We start from the raw sequence: 8,719 nt of genomic DNA, 5'->3' as shown, positions 1-8,719 counted from the left end.
AATCATTTTAGGGTGGTGACAAAATTAGTACAGTAGACAACAGCATTAAAAATCATGGGTGAACCTGTTTTCAAGCCTGCAATTTGGATTAACCCCCTGCAGCTTTACTGCATTTCTCAAGTGGCATGCAAATCATTGATAATGGAAATGCCAGAAGATTCAGGAAGTGACTTGAAAAAGAAGAAAACCACACCTTTTCCCTTAAGTTCTGAACTCCTATCCCGTGAGAATCCTGAAGTAATTGAGCCCCAATTGAGAAACTGATCATTCAACCCTGAATAGGATTAGAAAATCCTATATTAGGGGTTCTCCACTATTATCCAAGAAGTTAATTCCAGAAAATGGTACTGGAAAATCTATGTGCTGCTCTTTGGATGTTAAGGTATCAGAGGTGCTGTTGGTTTTTATCCTGTCCCATGTGGTATTTGTGAAGCTGCTGGGTAAGATTAATAAGAGTTTTGTGGTTAGGTCCCATCACAATGCTCCACATCTTGTCACACTCAGCCAGAGTGGTGCGGTGCCAAGAGTAATTGGATGGATGATGATGCCTAATAAAGATAGCCTGTGGTTTGGGGGTTCTTAGCTCCAGGAACTAGGTAAGCAATCGGTCCTATATAGGGCTATGTTCACCTATAAATGTATATTCTATAATTATTCATACCAGATAAACTGTGGCTCAGAGTCTGGAGAGCCAGTTTCAACTAGTCTGAGTCTTACAGCCTTTCCTCGTCTGGCCACAGTAGGGATCTACAATGGAGTCTACATTAGGGTTATCCTTGAAGAAGGCGGAAATTGCAGCTACAACAAAAGCAGCAGCAGCAGAACATTATGCAGAAACCAACAAACTGGTTTTTGAAGGAACTGCAAAAGCTGTCAATAAGCTTGCCTCAATTCATAATTCCGGTAATGTCATTTGAAGCCAAAAATAGCTTGAGACCTTGATATTTGACAGACCACCTGTTACCCTCCAAATGTCCCCATTTGACAGGGACAGTCCTGGATTATCCTTTTGTTGTCCCACTTTCTCAGCTACTTTTAAAACATCCCAGTCTCTCTCTCCTCCTCCCATGTCCTGCCTTTTGTCCCGAGTTTACTTCAGATGCTTCAAACTGAGTTCAAAGTAGTTTGCTCTCAGTTAATTCAGCAAGGAGGAACAGATCCTATCATCACCAGTAGAAACAAGCAAAAAGCGAACTTCTGCATCTCTTATATGTTTTTCCTCATAAGTCACCATATGCTGATGTTGCTTGGCTGCACATCTTCAACTTTTCCTTAATGAAACATTGGTGAGAATGAAAATAGGAGCCTGAGGGAGAAAGCAAGAAGAACCAAATGAACCGGAACATTCACCTGGCCTAAATGCCCTTTGACTTTCCTTTAAAGTCTGATGATCTTGTTCCTCTTGCTTTACACCTAGGAGAATGTGGGTCAGGTACTGGCAAACATGATTTACGTGGATCAAGTAGCCAGTAGCAGGCCCTTTCAAAACAAAACAAAAATCTTCCTTTAACTTTCATAAAAAGAGAAATTACCATGACTCACAGGGGCGGTTCTAGCAAAGCACTCAGAACAGGTAAGCAGATCTTTTGTTCCAATTCCCTCCCAGCATGGGGTGTTTTTAATTTATTTTACACATTCTCGCCTCCAGTACTGTTTCTGCTTCCTGGCATATATTGCAGATGCTTTTCTTCTATGTTATACTGCAGAATTCTCTCTTTTCTGCAGAAGTTATATTATGTTTATTTAATTTCATGTTTTGCCTTTGTTGTTTATCTGTTTTTGGGCATTGAATGTTTGCCATTTTTGTTATTTTTGCAAACCACCCTGACTCCCTTCGGGGAGAGAGGGCAGGCTACAAATAAATTATTATTATTATTATTATTATTATTATTATTATTATTATTATTATTACTAATATAGCGAGCCATCAGTATCTGGTAGATATCAATATCCTAGATGCCCAAGTCCCATTATGTACAATGGTCTATTAGAAATGGCATTCTTGTATAAAATAGCAAACAAGTGCAGGAGAGTACTTTGATGATCTATGAAATGGCAGATTACAGCAAGGTATGCCTAGGCAATATCATAATGCTTGGTATGTAGTAAAATTAAGTTTAGCTTTTTATTTTATTTTTTACAAATATTTTTGAGCCATAGTTGGTTAAATTCTTGAATTTAGAAGCCAACTGTGTAGGTAATTACAATGCATACACTCAGTGGAAACTATTACCATTGGTCAAATAACCTCCCAGTTCTATTTCCAATTTCATTCCTGCCCCTCTATTCCATAATCTAAAGCAGAGGTGGCAAATCAATAATGTGGCCCTCCAGACTGCAATTCCTGGCAACCTTAGACACCATAGCTAATGTTGAGCAATGCTTTGAGTTGTTGTCCAACAGCATCTGGCAAGCTACATGGTTCCCTTCCCTGCCCAAAAGAAAGGATTAGAAGAGAGAGAGAGAAAAGAGGATAGAGGGCAGGTAATGAGAAGGAAACAAGTATGACCCAAAGATATAAAGTGTGGATGGAACCATGTGACAAAACACAAAGTCTGTGGCTTCAACATCAGGCTAACTATTACACTATCTTCTTTCACACAACACACATTTTGCTTACAATAGGATGAAGATCTCTTGGGTTACTCCAGTAAATAATAATACTTCCTATCTTTCTTGGGCCTGTGGGAGGCAGTAGAGAGTTGTATTGGTTGAGTATCCCTTACATCCTGTCTTATACAAAACTAGAACTACCAATTTTTAAAAGATAAAAGAAAAGGATACCTTTTTGTTCCAGTATGTCTCAGAATTGGGGGGAAATTAGAGTGGGAATAACATTTTGCACTTAGTGCTAGGAACTTCCAGATAGAACAGAAGAACAGAAATCTGGTCTGTATATATAACAGCTATACCTATCCCCAACAGGAGAACTGCAGCAACAAATATAGCAATTTATTGACACTTTTGTCCTATCTGGAAGACCCCTTTGTTTTGAAAATGGAAGAAGCATTCTATAGCTATCGTAATATTAGGTATCCCAAACCATGTATTTATTTAGGAAATTTTCGCCCACTTGTAATTCAGATGCCCCAAGTAGTGTAGGTTGCAATCAAATTCCAGCAACACAACAAAACAATTCCATGGCACTAGAGTTGCCAGTTCAAGACTGTCCCAGGCCCTGAGGCTTCCAGGGCAAAACTGAAGCTCTAGGGACAGCCCTAAGTAATGCCACTGTTATACAATTAACCATAGTTGTTCACACTTGTCATTCAAATACAGAGATGATATTGCTTTGTTGTCAATTAAAATAGAAATCTTTGCTAAAGGGGCTGTTCCCAGACTGAGGTGAAATAAAAGGATTATATTCCTTCTTGGATTTAGAGAGATTGAATAAGAAACATTTGATCTATTTCCTAGTTAGAAGATCGATGGAGGGTACAATGGACTGGTAGGGAAGGAGGAAGCTAATGAAGGAAATACAGAGACACTATCTTCAAGAGACTTTGAAAGTTGAAGCAACAAATAAATAAAGTCTTGAAAATTATAGCATAGCCTCTTTCCCTTATCTGCAGCTTAATCCACCAAAACTGAAAAAATGTATCTTCACGTCCTATCTTAAGATGACCCATGAATATTGAAAACTCGGCTCTAGGCCCTGAGATTTGGCAATTCTATATAGGGCTGAAATAATTCAAGCAGACAGGAATCTTGAAGGATTTCCTAAAGAGTGACGTCTTTTAAAGGGAACAAATTCTCAGATCTGCTTTAGGAACTGGCCCAACAGAGTTTGCTAACTGCAGTTCCCAGCATTTTTTACCATTGGCTATGCTGGCCAGAGCTGCTGCTGGGATTTGCAGTTGTAGAGCATTTGGAAGGCCATGATGTTGCCACCCGTGTCAGAAGAGAAGCTTGAGATGTGCCAGCAAAAAAGCCCACCAGCTTACTAGGAGAATTTCAGTGGCAGATCTGGAAGGATAAGTGTTTGTACACTTAGGTATCTACAAATTCAACTGTCCATAGCTTGAAAGTATTCACACACACAAACCCAAAAACCAAATCTTGATTTTGGCATTTTATATCAGGGGAACCATTTTACCTCACCAATGTATAATGTGGGATTTGGACTTTCACAAATGTTGATATAATAATAATAATAATAATAATAATAATAATAATAATAATAATAATAATAATAATAATACAACAAATAATAAAAACTTTATTTATACCCCGCCACCATCTCCCCAACGGGGACTCGGGGCGGCTAACATGGGGCCGTGCCCAAAGCAATACAATATAATAAAATATAAAAACAACATATCATAACACCATTAAAAAATACAATAAATGATAATAGGCATTACATCAAGAAATCAAAAAACAATAAAACAAGGGCAGGCCGCGTGAACACAAAGATAAAACCTGGAGTGAGAGGGACAGAGGGGTACTCCACTGCGGGCAGGGACATATGGAAGTGGGGTAATCTAGAGGATAGATGTTCGGGGTGGGAGTAACACAGAAATATATAACAGAAATTACTCACCGAAGGCACAGCGGAAGAGCCATGTTTTCAAGTCTTTCCTAAAAGCTAACAGCGTGGGAGCTTGCCTAATTTCAGTAGGTAGTGAGTTCCACAATCGGGGGGCCACAGCAGAAAAGGCCCTCTCCCTTGTACTCACAAGATATCAACAGGTAGTCCTGAAATCAAACCCCAGTGAATACCAAGGCCCCACTATATATATACATATATACATACATACACACTAGCTGTGCCCAGCCACGCATTGCTGTGGTGAAGTATGGTGGTATGGGAAATAGAGTATTGAGGAATTGTTGGTAGTTAAGGTAAAGGGTAAAGGTTTTCCCCTGACATTAAGTCTAGTCGTGTCTGACTCTGGGAGTTGGTGCTTATCTCCATTTCTAAGCCGAAGAGCTGGCGTTGTCCATAGACTCCTCCCAGGTCATGTGGCATGACTGCATGGCGCGCTGTTACCTTCCCGCCGGAGTAGTACCTATTGATGTACTCACATTTGCATGTTTTCAAACTTCTGGGTTGGCAGAAGCTGGGGCTAACAGTGAGGGCTCACTCTGCTCCCCCAATTCGATCCTGTGACCTTTCGGTTCACAAGTTCAGCAGGTCAGCACTTTAACACACTGCGCCATCAGGGGATAATTTTTCCTAAAGGTTGTGAATATACAATATTTCTGTTTGTTCTTTTTTTTTCTGTTGGAGGCAAGTATGAATACTGCCATTAGGCAAAATGATTAGTATGTAATGGCCTTGCAGCTTTAAAGCCTGGGTGCTTCCTCCCTGAGGGAATTTTTTTTTGGGAGGTGTTAGCTGGCTCTGATTGTTTCCTGTCTGGAATTCCCTTGTTTCAAGAGTGGTGTTCTTTGCGATATTTTATGTGCTTTTACTGTCTGTGTAGATGAAGAAATACCCATATGCAGTGCTTGAGCATACACAGTCCAAAAAAAAGTCTGTGGCCCTCAAAAAACAGAGGATTTGCCAGACTTTGGTGATGGGAATACTTTGTTGGGAGGTGATAGCTGGCCCTGATTGTTTCCTGTGTGGAATTCCCCTGTTTTCAGAGTGTTGTTCTTTATTCAGTGTTCTGATTTTAGAGATTGTATTGTTCTGTTTTATTATACTACAGTAATTTTTATATATTCTGATTTTAGTGTTTTTGAATACTTGGAGTGAGATTGTGTTCATTTTCATGGTTCACAGCAACACAATAATAATAATAATATGAATAATAATAATAGTAATGATAGTAATAATAATGACTTTAGTAATACACACTGCTTCACTCCCTTTTCAGCTTCCTTTCTGGAAGAATCCTTTCTTGGGAGGTGTTAGCTGGCCCTGATTGTTTCCTTTGTGGAATTCCCAATTTCATTGCTTTCAGAGTATTGCTCTTTATTTACTGTCCTGGTTTTAGAGATTATATTGTTCTGTATTATTCTACCACAGTAATGATTTCATATTACAGTAGAATCTCACTTATCCAATATTTGCTTATGTTCTGGATTATCCATTCTGTCTGCCTTTTAGTACTCAATGTTTTTGTAGTCAATGTTTTAAATTCATTGTGATATTTTGGTGGTAAATTTGTAAATACAGTAATTACTACATAGTATTACTGTGCATTGAACTACCTTTTGTGTCAAATTTGTTGTATAACAGTGCTTAATTTGTATAATGATTACCTAATTTGGTGTTTAATAGGCTTTTCCTGAATCCCTTCTTATTATCCAACATATTCACTTATCCCGTTTCTGCCGGCCTGTTTATGTTGGATAAGTGAGACTCTACTGTATATTTATAATCTTATATTATCTGCTTAGAACTGGATTATATGAGGCCCCTTCTTCACAGCTGTATAAAATGCACACTGAAGTGGATTATATGGCAGTGTGGACTCAAGATAATCCAATTCAAAGCAGATAATATAGGATTATAAATGGGTTATATAGCTGTGTGGAAGGGCCTTGAGTCTACACTGCCATATAATCCAGTTCAAATCAGATAATCTGTATTTTATAGGCAGTGGAGAAGAGGCTCTGGGCTGAGTGGGTTGCTAGGAGACCAAGTGGGTGGAGGTTAGCCTTCTAACTGGCAGCAGACCCAGTGGGCGGAGCATAGCCTTTTAACTGTCAGCAATTGGATAAAAACAATTATTCCTCTCCCTCTAATTAGGACTTTATTTTTTTCTTTTTGTTGTCGGAACCTAGGGGCAAGGATGGTGGGTTGTGTTGCCAAGTTTCATGGTTCTGCGATGTGTAGTTTTGTTGTTTTGCTCACAGCCCCCAGTTTTTTACTCTTATATATATATAAAGATGGAAGACAAGAGCTCTACAAAAGCAAAGTGAAGAATCCAATCAGGTTCCTATAATTCCTTTTTATATGGATATTTTTGCTATCAAAAATTGCATGGGAAGCACTTACAGTCCATCCACATCTGAACTAGATGTTTCTAGTTCAGCCCTCTTCTGCACTTCCATTTAAGATTTCCTGGAACTCTAGCATTTTGCAAGAAGTTGCTGAGGTTCATTTAGAATCTAGATTCTGATTGAAAGAGAGATAAAGGTTTCCTTGAGCTGTCAATATAATAATTTTATGCATCGGTTCTATGAAACCTAATAGTGATTTTCAAAGGTTGCTCCAGGGTAAAAAGATTACAGGTAGTGTTTGTGGTTGAAAGCTGGCAGCTCAAGCTTGACTTGTTTGGTAGCCCTACGGATAACACTTACCAGAACAGATGTCTCCTGTGGCCGGTGTCAAGCTTGAAAAGGGTTCAGTTTATGCATTAACCCATCCATAATAGTTGTAGACTATGCTAAAAATAGACACAAATAGACATGACAATATTGGCAGAATAAGGCCTCATTGTGTATGAGTGGCCACATGTTTTTTGCAGAGACCCGTTCCAGTTTTAATCGGATGTAAAAATAAAGAATTATAGGAAAGGAGCCGGTGACTTGTACACTCACACAACCAGCAGGTTATGGTCTTCTACCCTGGCCCTCCACATTTGCAGGTTTAACATTTGCAGATTTGATTATTTACACATTTGATTAATACGGTATCTCTGAGAATCTCTAGGTTCTCTTGTGTGATTCTATGGTCAGCTTCCACCAAAATACAGTTGTGCTGAAGAACCTAGAGATTCCCAGAGAAGCATTCTCCCAGATTAAAGAAAAAAAATTAAATCCATGGTTTTCTACATTTGCAACCCTGTGGCCCTAACTCCAACAAGTGTGGAGACTAGACTGTATGTTTAATTAAACTGTATTCATTATTGCTAAATGTACTTCTCTACATTCAAATTAGAAAGTGCACATTCTGATCTAGAAACACCTTCCTCTTTATGGGCAAGCAGCCATACTGATGAGCAGGTGCATGAGTCTATAGACATTATATTTCAGCTAGTGACCCCATAGAGTACCTGTATTGGTCACTGTTATTCACGGGCCAAACTTATGTTTAATTTGTTCTTTACCAAGGAGGTGCAAATGTCTCTGGCTCTTTTTTTTCAAACAGACCTACTTCCACCTATTACTGGAATCTTGCTTTTGTGGCTATATCCTGCTTGGGAGATGAAGCACACAGCTTGAAGCTACTTTCAAGTAAAAATTGAAGCGATACCAGTGGTGCTTCCAGATGGACAGCCCATCGCATTACCAGCTGAAAAGTAATGTGTATGGTTCTCCCTTTCCCTTTTTAATGGATTTTTTGTGGTAAGGGAAAAAAGATGTGAGAAGCAAAGGGAAAGTGGATATGGGTGTGAATATGTTTACTAATGGAAGATGATGCCACTCTGGATCCACACATGGTCGTACCATTAGCAAAGTGATGGAAGTGCTTGGGGAAAATAATGCTGGGAATGTGCCATACAGTTTATCCTGTGCCCACTATATTAGCCCGCTGATTTCAGGTATCATGGATGATTCTGCCCCATTGTTAGTGGCAACCTCTCTGTCTTTGCATTGATAAAATTTTATTTCTTTGTGAAAGATGTAGTCAACACACCACATTTTACTGGGTTTAGGGGTCACAAGATCCCCATGCAGCCTTAAAAATTGAAAGTGTGGAAAGATATACAATTGGCCCTCCTCATTTGCAAGTTTGACTTCTACAGATTCGATTATTTACGGATTTGATTCATATGATACGAGATTCTCTCTGTCCTTCAAGGTGAATCTATAGTCAACT

Source organism: Anolis carolinensis, chromosome 6 (assembly GCF_035594765.1).
Source record: "Anolis carolinensis isolate JA03-04 chromosome 6, rAnoCar3.1.pri, whole genome shotgun sequence".
NCBI lineage: Eukaryota > Metazoa > Chordata > Lepidosauria > Squamata > Dactyloidae > Anolis > Anolis carolinensis.
Note: the sequence above shows the minus strand (reverse complement) of the source record.